Source organism: Rhopalosiphum maidis, chromosome 2, assembly GCF_003676215.2.
Source record: "Rhopalosiphum maidis isolate BTI-1 chromosome 2, ASM367621v3, whole genome shotgun sequence".
In the NCBI taxonomy this organism is placed as follows: domain Eukaryota; kingdom Metazoa; phylum Arthropoda; class Insecta; order Hemiptera; family Aphididae; genus Rhopalosiphum; species Rhopalosiphum maidis.
The window spans coordinates 87,368,286-87,390,315 of record NC_040878.1 but is presented as its reverse complement, the minus strand read 5'-3'; positions in this window follow the sequence as shown (position 1 = coordinate 87,390,315).

Sequence of the window (22,030 nt, the reverse complement as noted above, 5' to 3'; positions counted from 1 at the left end):
TATCGTATGACCCGCATCTCGAGGCGCGCGAGTACGTGCGTGTGTTAAAAATCACAATGACAATGATGATGTATACATAAAACATACAATATATATCATACGTGGACCGGCGCAGTCCGTGTAGTGTGTGCATGCTTAACTGAGTGCCCGCGGTGTGACGTACAGTCGGTGGGAATAACGGCTAGGCGTGCGTTTCGCGGGTGCGTCTGTCGAGACTGCCCGTAGGCCCGAATGGCCTACAAAATATTTATCCGAGAGAACTCGAACCCCGCATAATATTATCGAAAAAAAAAATAATGTTAAATACTCGCAAATCCGAAGGTATAAGAAATAGAATTGGGGGAGACTTAAACGAGTTTTGTCGAGACCTGTGTTGCCAACATCGCTTTTAAACGTTTCGTCGGCCGAGTTACAGGGTAATGGTCGTTCAAAATTATAAATTGTAAATATAGATACTAGAGAAAAGCTGTGTTTCGCAAATGTTTACGTATACAACTTTGATTTCAACTCAACCATAATAGATAATAGCGATTGGACTGATTAGTGTTGGTCCTTTGAACAATTTGATCGTGATTAATCAACGAACTTACAAATTCTGTTTTTTTATACTTAATTCACACCAAATGGCTGAATACCACCTCGTAAGTAACAACGCAATTGTAGGTCTAGGATATATTGATTTGTTTATTGCTTAATTTCAATTCAAATAATAATAATAGTATATATTATCACAGGGTGATTACCCAGGCACACTCACTCCCAATTTTCCTTTAATAATGCATTTTAGAATTTTTAAAAATACTTAGAAGCCATATTTCCCAATTTTTGAGAATTGTACTACTGATAAGGATTATCCCGTGGCTATATAAATATCTGATTTTCTAATGAAAATTTTATTTTTTTTTTTTACTAAAAATGATTTATTAGATATTTTTTTTCAAAATTTTCATGGGCTCAATTCTAAATTTGAACGAGTAGTTTCTCAGTTATTAATATGTTATTTTATAATAGGAATAATAGTCATTAAATTTTTTTTTACACAAATAAAAATCATTATGCATTTTTGAAATAAATATGAATGTCGATGGATTAATTTTAATTATAAACAATATTAAATCATCATAATAGTCACCTTATCTTTTGAATCCCTTATCTTAGACCTATTATTCTTAGAACACAAAATTAAATTACTTAATAATTACTCGTTCAAATTTTGATTTTTGGCTGTAAATTAAAATGTTCAGAAAAATTATCATTTGAAAAATATAAGTTTGTATCTCCACTGCAGAAAATTCCTTATGTAGTGCATAGTGCCTAAGTGTAGAGTTTAAGTATATTACTTAAAAAAACCATCAATCAGATTTTGAGTAAATGCATTATTAGAGAAAAAAAAAGGTGAGCATACTTAACGAATCACACTGTACACAACCACTAATTTCTACTGATATTGCTATACGAAATTGTTTGCATGAATAATCAGTCACGGTTCGCATAGGATGCCCGCAGACGTTTCCTTATGAATAATTTGTTTGTCTTAAATACGTATTCTCCTATATCTGCCTTCCGTTTATTATGACTATTTAATTGTTATCATTTATTTATTTATTATTTATAAATTGCGACTAGACATCACCGACGATACGTCGCATGGGACAATAATTGACACTGACATCAAATGAATTTCGAAACATATATTATTATTTATAATATGTATAATCCAATATTACATAATACATATTAGCCACACTGATACCGCAGTGTGGTTTAAAAGTTTTGGCAGTTGCAGGAAGTACTCTACAGCCGGCGATATTGTTTTATAAAACGCATTGCGGATGCATTTAATAATGCATAATATAACCGCTGCTGGTGTTGCTCGCTTGATGACCGATGGAGAGAAGGACCCATCGTGTAAATATTACAAGGTATAATAAAATTTATTTTACCACTTTGTGTTGAATTCACCGAAGTTTAATCAGCAGTGTGTTAGTGAACAAATTGGTAGGTATATACCATATACGTCATTTTATCAAAACATTTTACGCTTTGCTCCCGTTATGATTGTTTTCAAAACTTAAAGTTCTTTAAAATGTTAGTATCGGTGGTGAATGTACTGAAGTCTACTCCGAAGTATAGGTATGCTATGCTCATAAAAATATAATATATTATAGATATAAGTATAACATAATTTAATAACATTTTTGTCACACATTGTGATATTTTAAATACGTAATATATTATTGTTGATAAAATAATTTTTGTATTTCTACTACTTATGTTTTTATTCTTTAGAATATGGCGCACGCTTGAATAATTCGCCACTGGTTACATGTCAATAAATTATAACGATATAATTATTATAATAATATGATTATTGATTATATATTTATAGTTAGTTACTTGAAGATTATCGAAATTTTAACTTAATTCACTATTTTGTGTACTGTTTACAATAATACAATTTTTTTTAAATATTCACAGGATTTAATTATACATGTAATTACATCGATCAAATTGACAAAATATTAATTGTAATACAATACAGTATACCCACGTTTATGACTTATTACACCATTGCAGGAGTGATGCGTATCACGATAATACTATTTTTTACTCAACAGTATATTAATTTATTTTCGAATATGCATACGTCTAACGGCTTTTACATGTTTATTATAAAAGTATATGGTACATACATTACCTATTCACAAAATGTATCCTTTTAAAAACTCTAGGTCAAGAATTATTTAATTTATCCTCAATCAATTTTAACAACAATCTAATCTTTAATCGTTTTTGTCTATGTGGTGGTAAGCTTACCTAGTTGATGAGATATTGGTTTATAATTATGATTATTGATTATTGGTTGAAAGGTGTTCAATCCTAAGTGTGAATTTGATGGAACTCAGAAATCTGTTTTTAATACGATAGTTTCGTTTTATATCTCTTTTAGTATATATACGGAGACCAAATTATCAAACATATTCAACTATATTAAGTTATTATATAAGGTTCAGAACAATATCACTAAACAAGGTGAAAAGTTAAAATTCAAAATCAAGCATTGTTTTTGTTGAGAGTCAGTACTCGGTGGCCAAATGTCTTATATATATTATTTAATATCTTACATAAGTAACAATAAAAATGTGTCTTTAGGAATGGGTAGTTCGTATTTTATTAGAGTATAATAATCATTTTGATTTATTATCCAAAACAAATATTATTATACATTTGCGATCGACAATATAGTGTACCTAATGAATGACAATGTAATATAATTATATAATTTTCGGCTTGTGGTGATACGAATTATTATTTCATTATTTACAATTATTATTATGGTGCCTTTGTAAAATGCCAACGACGACGATGACGGCGGTACGTAAGGGCCAAACGGCAGAGCGAGATGTGCGTGTATTTCAATAACCACGATCGATTTATATATTATATATTATAAATATAAAGGCCGTACTCGAGCCCTAAAATATTGCCAATAACCGTCACGCTACGAAGCACCCCCTTAATAACATATTTTATTTATAACATCACGACGCATTGTTGAGTGTGGATTTCCTTGTCGATCTTTTTTTTCATTATTCAATAACTGTCGTATACTATACACGGGTGTGTACACGAAGAGTGTTGCGCAGTGTGCATACGAGTGCAGTTTATCCGTGCTATATAACGATAATGATGATAATGTTAATAATAACGTAAATGTCATTGTCGTTCGATCAAGGGTTCCGATCTAAGAGTGTATATATGTACATAATATATTGTATCATTATTGCCGGTGTTGGCTCGTCCCACTCCGGAGGCGTTCGTGTACATATTATGTCGTATATACTTATATAATTATACTAATAATAGGATCATATGAATTTGCTAATCTATACTAGAATACTGCCAAGTGTCAGGAATCAATCCTTAAATGTCTTGATGGATAAGAGTATTACCTGTTCAGTAATAATAATATCTATACACACGTCATAGATCCTGTGAATTCCATGGGTAATCGGATTCACAACAGAGGTGGTAATAATATTACCACAATATTATTGTGGTAGACGGTTAGTACCTATATAAATTATAACTTTATATTATTACACGGGGTGCCACCATTGGGTGACTTCTCCTTCCTGCCGATCAAATCTCATAAAATTGGCTTATTGTATACCATATAAATACTTACAGATTGTAAATATATTACATTTTGTTTCAATAAAAAAAAAATTCATATTATTATAAAATATAGTATAATCAGCGCTTATTAGACTCACTCTGGGGCCGTCTAGTATTTAGGTCTATTAACTGAATGACTCAATAAGGTGAAAAGTCCAAAAATAAAAAGATATATAATAATTATATATGTATTATAATAAACAAATTAAATTTCGCCATGTATATAAGATATTTTGAATGTTCATTTTTATATATTTATATTTATTTATGTATTTTAAATGTATGGTATTTATAAAAAAACTTAAGATTGATAATGATAGAAGAATAAAATTATTATTTTTTTGTTTAATAATGGCATCAAACTGTTCAAACTGTGTAAAAAAAGTATTTTCAAAAACTTAAATAATAATATAATAATAAGTTATAACTTTTTTTTAAAAGTAGATACTAAATTCAGATTGTTATACGCCTTATCGGCTAGAACTTTGAAGCATGATATAACTTATTATTTCAAATAATCGATTTTTTAATTTTATCAAGAGCCATGTCTAAAAGTACCTATAGTAGTATAGTAAGACACTTTAATAATTTTTACTTTAAGTTAAATGTTTTTTATTTCTTTATTTTAAAATAAGCAATCTATACCTTAAAAAGGCTTAAGGTCTAGAGACACAATTACTTTATGTGATTAGTGTAGAATATGTACATGTATAAATATATATTAATTATTTTATTTCACATACGAATTAATAATAAAAATAAAATATTAACTTTGATGTGAGCAATAATTATCAATATTAATGACACTCACTTAAATTTAAATGTGAAATGTAATACATTGTTATGAGTTATCATAATTTATTATCTCAAACTCGTTGATCTACACTCTACAGTCTTACGCATCCAACCACCCGGGGACCCGTCCACCGAATTCGATTGAGATACGGGCCTCAAAAACAGCTTTCGCCACACATTGAATCACTTGATCGTGTTCTCTTCCTCAGCTCACAATGCATAATGTTACTTGTGTGCAGACAGAGCCGATTTTCTAGATATGTAACTATATTGCACGATATAATATAATATTATACAGCCTATCACCGCGTATTATTGTCGCACGGCGACATCAGTGAGTAGGAAGGAGTTGAAAAACGAATTTCACTGTCGAATTATTATTATTATTATTATTACTATTATTAATCATCGCCCTTATATGTATACATGTGTTATATAGAGTACCTACAACTGTTAAACGGTAATATAATATTACATTGAGCACCCGATGCGCCGTCACGTATATTATATTATATACACGTTCGAGCATTAAATGCGTTTGTATTTGCCTCTTTTTTTTATGACCATCAAAAAAATTCGTATAAAAGGTCTCGCCACCGCCGCCGTTGTAATATATTTCACACTCTATCCAGCCGTCTCTCCAGCGCACGATCGCCGCCTGCGGAGGTTGTACATTATAATAATAATATATTATAGTGGCACGAGCCGCGCGTGCGACGGTCAACTGCGATTTACGACGATACATACGTCCAGCTGCACGTCTCCGTATATCTGCAGATGCAGTTATATGTACGTAGGTATTAAAATATATTATTATTGCGCGATTCGATTCGCCGAAAGTCCGAGGAGCAAATTATAGGCACGTTATTTTATAGTATTTATGTACGTCCACGTATCGCTTGTATACATAATAATATATATTTATAGAATAATATGTTTTCGTAAGTAGAGATACGCGAGTCACTGGCGAGCACCTGCCGACACGTGACTTCCTCCCCTACGGCTTACATCAAACACGAATACATATATATTATATATAGGTACACATCACATGCATTATAAACCGTACTTATCGTTGATACGCGTGCGGTGTGCGTATTATGCGAAAACCGGACAATCGGGAAAACCTATATTTATTGTATAATTCGGACTTATTTTATATATATTGGATATTAATGATAATAATGTAATGGTTTACCTTCGCTCAAATATAAGTTTTCGAATTTTAAACTTTTCAAACCCATCTTTGCCGTTGAAATATTGCGCATGTTTTATTACACCATACGTCGGTAATCGCAAACTTATGCAGATACGAATACTATCTACTTTTATTCATGTGCATTAGTTTTTTATTTAGACCGAGCCACTTCCTCTAGGTACACCCAAGTTAGGAGGCACAGTCTTTTATTGTGACATTAAAAAAAACTGAAAAAATTTTATTTTTAATATACAATTTTTTTGTTTTAATTACATCTATTGTTCTATTTTGTAATTTAGATTTAATAAAAAAAAATTTTAAAAAATAAATACATTTATAAGTAATAAAAATAAATTATTATTATCATTATTATATATATTTTTGATTTTCTTCTAGCATCACTGTTTAATAATTAAATTTTTGCAGTGTTTAAGGGTGCCTCCCCCACTTTCTAGGGCCATCAAGTTTCACTCCTACGCCACTGATGTACATATACCCGTAAATGAGAAGCCTAATTGTTTTGCGAGAGACTTGAGATACACAAGTGTACTTGCACGACCGCTGGTCACGCATTTTACAATATCGCATTCACGACATGGCGGTGTTGAATTTTTCGACGTTCAGAAATTAATTATTTGAGCACACGCGCGCTCAACGACCTCTCAGTGTTCAGTCGTTGCATAATACATAATACATAGAAGGGACGTTAATGCTGCTGGTGGCAGTGGCTTATCGTTCGACGGTGGTTGAACATCAGTGGCGCGCGTTATTCCAACAGAAAAATAAATAAATGATTGAAAAACTAAACAAAATCGTTCAAGTGTGTAATGACGTCATGGTATATTATAGTCGAATGATGAGTGCGGTGTTAAAACATTTTTTTTTTGGGGGGAGGGGGGGAAAGAAACAATCGAGTGCTGTCTTTCTAGTTTCCTATCTACCTACTACTCGCCGTGTGTTAGATAATTAAAATGTCAATTTAATATTTTTATTTATTGGGCCATCTACCCGAACCAGACCACAGCAGTTATATATTATTTTATCTTACATATGTTTATGTTCATTATGCACAAACATAATTCAAACGCACACGATCGCCAATTGACACATTATTATTTGTTTTACATGATTAATATATGTTAACTACCGTATAGTAAACTTTATGCGGGTCTATGACACATATTACTATATGCATGTTGAGAATGGGGACGCTAAAGTACGATTATAACACGGTATGACACCCTCGAATGACGCTATATTTCCTATATGGTCGTACATCTCGTCTTTTTACTCGTATAATATAATATATTGTAGTGCTAGTTTATATAACCCAAAATTGTAGGCGAAAACCGCTACAGTATGTAATTTTGTAACAGTTCCGAAGATGAAACAAATCGTTTCAATGCGTAATTGTAGCAAAAATAGTAACCTATACTCTATAGCATACCTATATATATATATGTGTTACGGTAAAAGTACGAATACCGGTTAAATCTAGAATTTACCGGTAAATCCTAGGTTTCGCCGACTACTGTTGGTAAAACCTAGGATACACAACATCGTTTGGTCAAACTCCGAATGATTTTTGTAGTTCGGACTTTTACAAACGAGATTTGGTAAATCTTAGGATAAACAATCAGTGTTAGTAAAAGTCCAAACATTTTTACCAAAGTTATTAATTACTATTATTATTTAAGTATATTAGGTAGGTATTACATCAATGACTAATATATTAGTAAGTATATTATTTTATTATCATTATTATTATTATTAAATGCTAATGAAAATGTGATAACGTTGATAATATAAAATATTATACAAAAGGAGAAACGTCAAAAAATGTATTTATATGCAATAATTTGAAGAAAATCGTATAAATGAATGTTAAATGTATTACATTTTTTCTTAATATTTAGAATATTTTAGGACTTCTACGATAAATATATATATATATATATGTATAATAAAGGGGAGACAAAATGATTCCTTTTCCGCCTTGCTATCCGTACAATTTAAGAGGAGTGAAACAACAACAAAGTTTCCAAAATCTCATTTTTTTATAATTATCATTACCTATACAAAAATATATAAAATATCGTCAATTTGTGCAACAATCAAATAAATGCTTCGACAGTGAAATAAACACATTTCTGGCTTATTTTTTGAAGTGACAGTAGGACATATCCAGAAAGCTTTTAACTTATCCTAAAAAAATATTTTAATTAGAGATGTCTTGTTGTTGCTTTCACCTTTTCTAAAACATCACTGCCTATAACGAAAAATTGAATTTAAACGCCGGCATACTCTGTATGATAATATAATCTTACATCCGTATTGGTTGTATTATACTTGAAGATAGGTAACGATAATAAAATATAATAATTATTAATATGCCTGCGGATTTGACGACACTTTTTGACGTCCGAGCGGTTGTTGTTATTTTTTCTATGTATTATTTTTTTTTTTTTTTGAATTCGGGTCGAATTGGTTTCTTTCTCCGCGGGCGGCGGCGGCCGCTTCGGGTTTCGTCAAAGCCCGTCCGACGACCCGACCATCGACAAGACCTCCCGGGCGCGCGATCGCATAGCTTCATAATATTTTATATTAAAATACACGTTGTATACTTGGAAGTATGTAAATATAATATAATATATATATACATATTACATATAGTTCAAGTACATATTATTCAGTGATTTTACACATGGGATGTTACCACGGCATACTCATTATTTAACGTTGTACGAATATTATAGAATATAAAAGTCGAGTGTTTCGAAATTATTCACAGAATAAGACGAGTGTGCCATCACGCTTTCTTCGGAGCTTGAATTAAATGTCATAATTGATGTTAAATATCGATAAAAATTGTTAAAATAAAATACAACATTTATATTGAAATTATAAAAACAAATATTGATTAATTATATTAAAATAATAATTGTTTTATATTATTAAAAATAAAAATGATTTCAAATTTGAAAAAAAATGTAATTTTAAATCGAATCTAGCAATAGCCAACATCCAACAGGTCAATAATATGGTTTATTGATAGACAATGCCGTTTTCTTATTAGGAACGTTTTACATCCACGCGGAATGACATGTATACGGAACGCCCAAGACAATCCTGCACAATATACGGCTAATTGGTAGAAATCAAAATAAATACTGTAGAAAAACTAATATTGACAAGCGGAATTAAAATGATGAAATTGAAAGATATTCTTTCGATTTAAAACCCGGGTTTTCTTATGTTAAATTATACGAAAACTCGTGGTTCGTGGTAATTCTGTGGTCCATCATGCAGTAAAATTCTGGCGCGCAAGTGTTTTAGTTTCGTGTATACTGTATAGGGTCCACACCGCATGAAATCGATTCGATATTAATTTTATACGACGTACACACACGTATTATACGATATACACGCCGCTTAGGAATTCAATTTTAGAAATAATAGATTCCAAAACGACGATGACGACGTCTTCCAACTTTCAAGGCCTACCGCGCTATATGGTATACTTTCTCTCGACGACAATTATTGTATTATATTATTATTTATCTCTTTTACGAGTGTTTGACATCGTCAAGCTTATAATATTTATCATGATACACGGTTACATTGTACCTATTGGCGACGGCAGCAGAGCCGAGGTGAAGTGGATGTTCGGCGTATGTTAGATATCGTATTATTATTATTATACGAAATGACGTTTTTAAACGCGAAACCCCTCGGTGCTGGACACATTGTAAATAGGCGCGTATATCATTTAAGTATAGTTGGTATTGGTATAGCTATACAGTTTTATACATGCGGTGCTTATAATCAATGGTGCTGCAGCAATAAATTGGGTTCGCACCATAGATATTGTTACTTACTATTACAGTATTATTGTAACTTTATTGTAATTAATATTATATGTATATCTAAATAATTACCCCTAAATGCTGCGTTCGTGGCGTATCAATAGGAAACATTTTCAGGTTTGGGGGTATATTAAATATCTTACTATGAAATTATAAAAAAAAGTCGAATAGCAATGATAGCAACACATTATTTAACTGAGAAAATGCTGACATTAGAACAGTTTTGGTAATATAATAATAAAAAAACGTAAAATGCTGAAACTTCTTCGTTATAGACAATATTTTATAAACAAGTCAGGAAAGCTCACTCGGTGAGCGTGCCAAATTTCTGGATTCGGCACTACTAAACGCATTTCAACACAATGCAATTAATTATTATTCTATAATTAATTAAAAAACAAAAATTGGTAACCTTTATATTTTGGTATATATTTCTTAATATTTTCTGGTTTGTTTTCCATATTGATCTGATCATTTGATGAACGGTAATGGTATAATATTATTATAACAGGTATAAGGTGTTCTCGAATTTTTGGCTATAACGTTTCACCAACGAATTGATGGTATTCTCGAATTTCAAAGTCAAAATAGTAAATTTGTAAACGTTTTGTAAACCGGTTTTCACCGCGATCGTATTATTAATAAAGTATTATTAAGGGGCGTCCATTAAATTACAATATGTACACTGTAAATGCGTATTCTCATTTGAATGAGTATTCATATGATACAGAAGACTCAGCTGGCGGCCGGTATACCTGCTTAACGTTGCATGCGCTTTACAAAGTTTGTCCGCGTTTAAAATAGTCGCTGGAAATCGGAATATGCATTATAGTTTGCCATTCGTCACATGATTAACGTTGCTGTAGCGTTATCGTCAGATATCGAAAATCCCGAGTTGATACGAACATTATTATTATTAAATTTAGAATATTATGCTTCTTTTGACGATAAAATTTGGCGTTATAGAAACTTTTATTATGTATTTCTTATTGGATAGTTGCATTACATTTTATAATGAAATAATTATAAAAAAAAAATAATTAATTGATATCTTGAAATGAATTAATTATCAAATCAATTTATACTGTTCAATACAAAAATCATTGGGCAATTTCGTTATCTGTTTATTTTTTTCCTTTCTTTTTAATCTCCCGAATTAACCTACGATTTATGAATAACATAAAATAATCAATAATTTTATACAATTAATGTAAATGTATTAGCAAAGATAGAATAACGAATACTAAAAAATAGCACTACAATTTAAAAGGCTTAATAATATTCTATACGTGACGTCAAACTTTGTACTTGGAATCCATGATACAAAAAACAATTACTGAGCCAACTTTACTACTTATATCTATATGATGCTATAGAATTCAAGCCTTGGTTAAATCCAGATTAGGAACATCCCTCCTGAATGAAAAAATAAATGTAATTAAACGAATATTATAATAAGCAGTATTATTACTTTTTTTTTTAAAACCAGACTAAGGTAACCTAAGTTAAGTTAGGTTAGGAATTGCAAATGACTATGGCAGCACACCTTGGTATTCCAGTTAAAAAGGCTTATAATATAATACGCTATGAATCTATCCTGACATAATAATTATTCAAGATTTTTTATAATATACAATATAAAAACAATAGTGATGAATGAACGACGTGGAATGAACAAGATTTGTGTAAATAGGTACTTAGTCGTTTGAGAATACGAAATAATATAAAAACGTCTACTCGACTTTTTTCATTCAACGAGTCAATATCTGATTATCAACAACAGAAAAAATAATTTTTTTTGCCCATATTTTATTTTTTTGTTTTGTAAACGCACAATATACAATTACCATTTTTTTTTAGCTACGTACGACGTATTGAATAACGTCGAAAACAATAAAAAAAAGTTTTCTATGCAGAGTGGTTCATCAATGCGATTATTTAAGTCTGATTTTTGGAATTTTAAATGTATTTTTATTAAGATTTGTTTGTACTGTATTTAAGTATCATGTAGAGATTCCTTGTTAGGTTAGATTAATTTATAATTCTCAAATTAAAACCCACTCCCCTTTTTTTACTATTAATTATTATATTATTTTTTTACGTATTAAAATCGAAATCCAAACGATTAGTTTTGTTATTTAAGTTGTTTGTATTATAAGTTTAAGATAATGAGTTTGGAAGATATGAGGTATATATGGTAGAATTTTAGTAATTTATATTAATTTATAATTTTATAATAGTCCAAGTATATTTAACATTATATATTTTTTATATTTTTTTAAATCAATCTTAAGGACTTTTATCCTATATTTATCCTTATAGTATAAACATTTTTGTATCTGAAAAACTACTCACTGATTCAAAAAAATTATCGACTAAATAAATTGCTGTAAAAAAGGAGGTTTTTCAATAGAAAAAAATAAGTTTGTATCGTCATAGATATCATAAATATCAAAAATTTGAAAATATAGTGTAAACATTCCAAAAGTCAGAATTTTAATAAATTCATTATTAAATGAAATAATGGAGTTGAGCATGTTTGGTAAATCACTATCACCATGTATATATAATATAATATGTTATTAATTCAATAGGTTCACGTGATAATCAATGTCATAATAATATTTGGAAATAGTTTTGCTGTGCCCCAGATAGTGTTTTAATATCATGTGTCAACTGTCAACCGTGGCAAATACCTGTTTCTCCGCGGCTGTCGATTGATAATTGTAATATTATAATCACAGTTTATCGGGACACAGACATCATCCAATTTCGATCACACCATCATAACGCACGGCACTGATACGCTCGCTCGTCTCCGCATACAATAGCTAGATAGTGGGTAACTAATTTAGAGTTGGTTATCGTCCGGAATTTTACGTTCATAAACGTGTATATATGTTTATTTTATAATGCATGAATGTGTTATAATAATAATTTGTGAATGTGATTTCATAACGATGTGGTAATATTACAATGTTATCATATACGATAGGTTATCACTTCATATTATCACACTATATAGCTTAAAATTAAATCGGCTCACGCGAGAATACGTAGGTTCATTGACGAATAAAATATAACAGAATATATTTATATAATGTACTCATTATTTTAAAAACGAACGTTGAACGGTGTAAATAATAATTAAACACATTATTTTACAACGTCCAATTAAGGAATACATTGTTACGTCGTCCATTAAAATATCTTTATCGTAAAATGTACAATATTATTATAATAATATGTATAATATTAAAAATAAAAAATACAGATATGGGACAGAAATAATAATTACGATCGCGCGTAGTAATGTTAATGGAGTGCGAGTTTTTTCGTATAATAATAATTGGGCTATCCCGTTCAAGTATACATTTAATAATATTAACGATTACCGATATGTAACGGTTATACGTGTGTTATACTTGTGCGGTTGTAAGAACAGCAACAGGCAACAACGATTTTATTGTAACTATTATCATTCATTTTATTATTATTAACATTCATCATTATATTAATCCGTTCGGCAACCATGTTCACGGGGGAATAACCTACCTAACATGATCTAACCTCGCGACAGTGGATTACCTAATGTGCTACATTATATTCAGCACAAGTTCAATGATCCGAGATAGTCGTTGAAGACAAAAAAAAAAAAAAAAAAACGACGAATTCCTAATATCATTTTTTTTCCTGATAAGAAAGGTGACCTAATGTAAATGTTGGCTTTTTTTTTGATCGATTTTTCGACACGACTCGTCAAAATCGATAAGCTGAATTGCGTAAAACAAAATTTAGCTTTCAAAACTTATTTTTCGTTGAATCACATCGTCTCAAATATATATATATAGGTTTATTATTATTATTATCTATTGGTTTTAGTCGTTATAACAAATATTGAGCAACCGGTACAAAAATGTATTAATTAAAACCAAATTATAATTTACTTCACCTGGATAATGTATGGAAAAATATGTAACGCAGCCATAAATAAACGGTATATTACATAAATAGGTTGTCGTATGTTATACGTGGTAAAACGTAAAAAAATTATAAATAAAGGATTCCTGGCTTACCCTCGTTAAGTTAGATGTTCAGAAAGAAAGCACCAAAACACAATATTATATTATTATTATATACTTATTAATTATTATTTTACTATCAGCCTATCGCCAAATTTTCGGGTGATGCATGGCATACGCGTATTTATAAATCATTAAATCATTTGTACTTGTTTAGACACATAAATACAAATTAGTCAAAATTAGACTATAGTGTATGATAAGTAATAAACTAATAACATGTGTACGCGACTATCTTTGTAACTATGGTAATATTATTCACTTCTTGAACGATTATCTTATGATTACTGTTTCTTCGAGAAAAAACTCAATGTCGAATAACTATTATGTTATACTTATAATACTCTAAAATAGGATATATAACCTAGGTATTTATGATGTTAAGTTTTTGTTTTGTAAAATATAAAAAACATAAAATTAATTTTTCTTTATTTTGAACACAATGATACAACAATTATGCGCTTATTAAAAATATTCATTAAAAATCGTGAAATCAGAAAAAACTTTTGAAGTTTCGTTCTTTATAACTCATTATTATTCACTATACTAAATGAAACTAAATTATGTATAACTTTCCTAACTGTTTTCAAACAAGTATCCGATAAGCAATAAAAACCTTGGAAATGCAACAAGTTTGAAACGCTTATCATATAGTTGAATTATCACTTGAACGATGATATTATATATTTATATGTGTAGAATTTTTATCGAGTAGGATTGTACCACTGCGAAATATAATACATACTATTTAAATATTTAATAATAAACTCTGTATACATTGTACTGTCCAAGTAATCATAATCACGAATGATCTATAAATTACGTTTCTATTGAATCGCGGTGACCGTACGAAGTCGTTATTATTATTTTTTTTCCATCAGCTGTTATGGATGAAAACAATAACAATAATAACAATCGTAGTCAACAGAAACACCGTGAATGTACAATGACAGTTGCCAACGGTCCAACATTATTATTTTTACCGTACTTGCTTGGGCAATGCGCTTTTTTTTCTTTCGTCCCGAGAGTGGATAAAATGAATCAGTTAATGGGAGTTGATACTTTAGGTATCAAAGATAGTTTTATCGTGTATAAGTTAATTTATAAAATTGTGCCGTCTATTTAGTGGTGGTGTTACGAACTTGCTTTCGATGTACTCTGTTTGCAAGAAAACAAAATCGATCTACCAATATTTATTTCAAACAGACTATTATTATAAAAAGTAAAAACATTAAACAATAGTTCTTGTATTACGATAGTGATGCATAAGAGAAACTATCAAGTTCAGTATAATATTTGCCACTTTGCCACCCGGGAACACATGTACCTAAATTTGGAACGAAACACGACACGTAACTGTCTTTTAAAACCATCGTCATTTATTGCGCCAACTGCACAGTAATTAGTGTCAATATAATATTATATTGTTCTATTTTGTTATAAATATTTACAACATTTTGTAATGTTATGTTTATGGTTCATCACTTTTTCCATATAACTATGACTTATGAGTAGGCGTTCAATTGATATAAATGACTGATATTATTTTGTACGAAGCTCCAGCTATTTCTTTTTATTCTTAGACCTATACTATATTATACCGGTTTGGTATGTCCCGAGTAAAGTTTGAATTTGATAGTCGTAACATTGTCGATCCGTTTCGTTACACGAGTTGGATTTCAAATGTTTTAATATTGTTCCGATAATAATTAAAGGAATTATGAAAATAATATTTATTTCGACAGTATTTAATCTAAAAACAATAACATGTGGATTGTACCTATTTTGAAATTTTCACGTATTCGACGTGTCCGCTGATTAGATTTGCCGAATAGCATGTTATTATTTTCTTTTTAAAATAAGGTAAAACACGCATTGATATCGCGTCTTATAACGTGTTTTTATTTATTTTTTTACTAAATGATTAAGAAAACGTGAAAATGCCGAGGGCGAAATATCGCGTAAATAAGTTTATTTTTCGGATCCGGTGACAGTGGTTGCCGATAGGTGAACGAAATATTGCAACATGATCGTTAGACGGAAAACGAAAACGCACATACCTACCTATTATTATGACGTTTATCTAATTTTGTGTCAATATACTTTTGTGAAACCAAGTTTTCAGTATCAAAAATATAGCTTGAGTTGTCATATTTTTAAAAATCAAATGTTTACTCATTAAGATTTGAAAAAAAAAATAGATTTTTGGTATAAAAGTAAAGTTAAATTAAAATATTTATAAATATATAGGGCATTTAGTGTTTAGAGTAAAACTGTAATGAATTTGGTATTGTATATTGTATATACTAATTATACTATATACAGTTTTTTTATATATAATATTTTTTAAGTTCATGTTTTTGCATATTTTACAAATTTGCCTTTTCAAAATGTATAAATACGTTTATTTTTAACACATTTTATCCCTGACTATTACAATAATAGAGATCATTTGGACCAGTTTCTTTTATAGTTAGACGTAGGCAGGTATATTATAAATTTAAGCGTCCCGCAGGCAATTTCGGCGTGTGCCCGCAATGTATATATTATTATATATATATATATATATATATATGTAATATTATAATATAGATTCGATGTGCACGCGGCTGCGTGTACCCTCATATTATATAAGTTGTATATATATGGCATATATGTGTATTATGTGTGTGTCATGTTTATATGTGAATCGGGATCTAAAATATGCGTGCACGTAGTACGCATTGTGCGCGAGTAATCTCTGACCCGTCCTGTTCGCTGCAGCAAAGCGCATTCAGCATAATATGACGCTGTGTACAATGACGTATTGCGGAAAAAAATGTCGTGTATAGTGTATATATAATTGTTATTATGTGGAGGGAAGAGACGAAAACCGTCAAAAGAGATTCTCGGGCCTCCGCCGTCGCACGGACGAAATTCTAAGGAAAGCGTGAAGAAAAAACAGCGGTCCCGATCCCTGAATGGGACGCCGCGCAATATAATAATATAATAAATTATGTATCATTGTGTGCACTACCGCTGCACCGAGAGGACTGCGTATACGTATAAACGATGTTGCGTTGTGGGCCAAGTCCCGATGAGGTCGAAAACGTACCTATGTGCATGCATGTGGCTATATATATGTATGTATACGGATACTTGGCAGCGGCTCGCCGACACAATTACGCTATTGTTGCACGGGAGGGGCGAGGGGAAACGCGTGTACTCGTATTATATGACAATATATATATATATATAATTGTTGTACGTATACAGGGTGTCTACATCGAGAGTGACGTATATATGTGTATTGATGGGTACCTACTAACTACCGGGTTACAACGATTTAAAAATATCTTCGAGTTTTAAGCCCTGTATATACTATATTACCCTATAGCCCTCCACCCACCGTCACCGCCGTACCACCTGCAGTCCGTGGCCCCTTCGTTCGAGACCCGAGTATGAAATGTCTCTTTCGGCGGAGACCCGCGAACACACGATATCGCATGATCGTCCATCTGCCCGTTGCCGAAGATACCGTGGACCGTGGTTATTGTATGATATTCTGAATACGTTTATACCGTGATTTGATTTTACGTTCATATTATACAAAATGCGCACTCTTTTAAATATCTTTAACGTGCAACTGACGCGGAAATTTATGCAATGCTACAGTGTAGTCTTTAACGCGTATACTTTAAAAATTACGTAACACAATAATTAATAATTAATAATTCCTCCGTATGGTCGATAAGAACCGCGGCTTCAACATACACATTTTGTGTAATTTCATTCAGGAAATACACGGGAGGTGTAGATATGTATAGGTAATATTGATTATGAATTTATGATTGATGTTATTCTTAAGAGGACGTCGTATCCGCATGTGTCGTCTTAACCGGAAACTGAACTTTATTTATATGTACTACAAAAAAAAAAAAACCGATACTCCGTTAGTGTCCTCCAATTGTGAAGTTGTGGAGTATGAAGAATCAATTTTTATTTTACCACTCGGTACCCGAGTGTTCGACGCCGTCATGTTAAAACTTTTTCCATCGAATGCTTAGATTTTATATTCTAAACGCGTCTAGATAATCTACGTTATAACGAAAACGACGGAGGGTTAACATAAAAAAAACATTTTCCAAAATACTTCAACTAGTGATTCGCGTCAAGTTTCTTTTTCGTCGTAAAAATAATGTAAACAAAATGAGTTTTAAATTTTAAAATAGTTTTTATTTATGTGTTTTACATCGATCGAGTTAGCTCTTATCCAGTAGGTACCTAATATTCTAATAATAATATGTTTTATAATTTATCTAATAAATACGAAATTGTGAAATAAAAATTTCAAAAATAATATAGGTAGGTACTTATATTAATATACTAACATTTTGTTTAAAAAAAAAAGAAACCTTTGACATCCACCTCCTTATGGAAAAAAAATATGTTGGGGTATACCCAAAATATAATTAGAGGAGTTTAAGGAGAAGTTCCATCCCCTTTCGTCCATTCTCTAATTCAAGTACTGTTAAATTATATTAACAATTGACATGTTACACTTGTTCCGTTTTTTAATTCCATTTGTGAGCTACACGTCTTTGCAGTTAAATCACGTAATCAAATGAAATAATTTTATTATTTATGGATTCCATTAGGTCGATTGTTGTGTGTTATTTGCACTGGAGATTTTGTAAATCTATAACGAAATCCATGAAGATTGCAAAATTCCGTTTGGTTACCTATTTATATAGCAAAGCGTATCTGTGCATGGTGTAACAGTGTTCAATACTTACAAGGTACAAGGGTGTTGGTTGCAAGCGACGGTAAAAAAATGATAAACGGATATCCGATTAATATAATTATTTAAATTCGCAATTGTGGTTACTGATTGATAGGTATATTATAAACAGCTAGGTCTCAGAACTTAATGTACTAAAAAACTTAGAAATGTGCATTTAAAATAGTTGACATATGCAATTAAACACCATGTACCGTCGATAGTACTATACGTAATTATATTATTATAAAATATGCAATGATATAATTTAAAAAACCAGTTAAACATGATTTTATTTTGTTTTAAGTACAACTGAGTGAATAAAACAACAAAGAGTCCCGGAAAATAATTATAACGAATATCTACAGCTTACTTGATGTTAAAAAAAACCGTTTCCGTACTTAAAAAGTCGTAAAACTGAAGTAATTACATCGATTAAAAAAATCGGAAGTAGAAAATTCTTAATCCAATAAAATATTTTTATTTAAGTTCATTAAAATATACTATTAATTTTAATACCAGGTTAAGATATTTATTATTATTAGTGGTAGGTACATTTAAAATAGCGTTTGAATAAGTAGATAAAATGGAGTGAAACATTTTTTTACATCATAGAAAACGTATAGCAAATCTACGTGAAAATAACATTAATATTTCATTAATCGCTTAATTATATAAAATAAACAATAACGTATTCGAGTATAACGTTTTTATATTGATAAAAGACCTGATACGAATAATAATACGGGCCAAGTATAATTATGTGTTAAAAAAAAATCGTAGGTATAAATTATTTATCTTATTTTCTTTTACTTTCTCTTGAGTACCTATACCAGTAGTATATGTATATGTTTTAAATGTAGTAAAATATTACGATCGAGTTCTTAAAAAATAAAAAGGTAAGGTATTCGTATATGATTACGACTATTAAGATGTTCGTTTCGATTTTTATTTTTGTTTTGATTCTTTGCAGAGACCGTTAATTCTATAATTTATTATAAATTATAAAACAAACAAGAAAATATTACGAACAGCGGAGATCTTAGGTAATTATTGTTATCAATGGTATCGTGAGACTTTACAGTATTATGTACGAATGCATAGGTGAGAACTTATAAACGGTTTAGAATTTTAAGTGTTAAAACTGTGCTAGCGAAACGTTGTTGAATTGGTTATATCACACATTATAGATAATATTAGTTTTATTTTCGGGTTTATTATACTGTGCATATATTATTATATTTATAACGGTTTTTACGACCTTTTATTACATCCGATTGTAGGGATCCCTGATTTTAAAAATAAATAAATAGAAATACGGGTCTCATGCGTGTTAAACTATTATTAAATTAATTCAACAGTATTCTCTTTTGAAATGTCAAGTATAGGTAACACGTAAACAATTAAAATACTACATTACTTAAAACGTTCTTTCTTCTATAGTAATGGAATTAATATAATTAGAATAACTACTTAACATATTTCTGAAGTACTTTTCTTACAAATATTTTAAAAACACAATATACTTTAAATTGTTTTTGGGTGCGTCTTTTACGTGATGGAAAGGGGGTAGTAGAGAAGGAAAATAGGTAGGCATTATGAACATCCGACCAAGTGGTGGCGACAAAGAAGAAGAATACGAGGAAAATAAAAACGAATTTCCTGTGTGTGACGATACGCATGCGGCTTTTAAACGTCGATAGATGTACATTGTATTTACCATACAAATTATGTATATATATAGTATTTTTAATTGGGCCGTATATAGGCCGTTTCCGGTGTCGAAACAAACCACTATGTTATCTATACAAGTAGGTACGACTATAAGACACAGTTTATTTTTTTTTTTAGTTCTTTATGATTATTTTAAAAGCACTAGGCATTTATGTTTTAAATTTTCAAAATACCAAATGTAATTTTCTTCACTCACAGATGAAAATTGATAGTTTTTACTTATAAATAATGTTACGTCAAACACATAAAAAAAAAACACTGACACGTATCATTGTATAATACTTGTAATACATTCATCGCCACGCTCAGAATCAAAAATATATCTTGAAATAATATTACGTATTTGATATTTGCATATCTTATGTTTAATATGTAACGCAGCGATGAGTAATGCAGTCGGTTTCCAATTTTTTATTACTTATTGTCCCAGTTCACTACCTTTTCCTACCGAAAAATCTTTACGTACGTGTAAAGTGTATCCGCGTGTTGGCGCAGACTTTTGTTTCTTAGCATTCCTCGAGTGTTTTGGGAGCACCGATGTTTACAGTCGTTCAGGGCTTCGAAATGTATATTTGTAATGATTTTATATAATATAGTATATTATATAAGGACCAATAAATGTTCATTACTGGGAAAATGGGTGGGCGGGGTGTCCTGTTGCAATAATATAGTATTATTATTACTTTAATTTAGTCAAAGTACCTACAACTAGCTATTAGTTGTATATAGTATAATAGTATAATACTGTAATGTGTAATAATATTATAGTGGTAGTTCCGGATAGAGAAGCTTTTCGAGGTGGTTTGACAACGGGACTGTTGCAAGTCGACCGGAACCGTAATAAAAGTAAATGCGATTTGAATGGGAAACGAAATTAATTAAAACCACTTCTGAGTCCTCTTATCGTCAGCGAAGGAGTTTCACGAGTAGATATTTATACATATAAGCACATACACAATCATCCGTGCAGCAATAATAACCACGAACATCCCTCTACGTGTTCACCCTAATAAAATACACTTACAGGTTTTATGCAGCGGAAATGCGTCAACAACTGCCAAAAGTGACAGACGTCGATTCAAGTGCAATTTCGTATCGTTTTAAGGTATAAATGGTTTACCCTAAGACTTGGACGCTTGAATTATGTGCACTTTTATGTTCATACTGAATGCGTATGAATCGTATAAATCGAAATGTTTGCGTTTAAAATCGAATTGATTTTGTAAGCGAAATTTGATTTTCTACGGTCATCACGAATCACAATGCGTCGGTTAAAAGGATTCAAGAATTCAACTATCGTGTTGTGGCTTTTTGAATATTTTATTTAATCTCGAGTTCTAAGTATTTCATTATATTTCGTTATTAAAATTTTAAAATACAATTCATTAAATTATACTATTTATTTCTACTTTTTTTC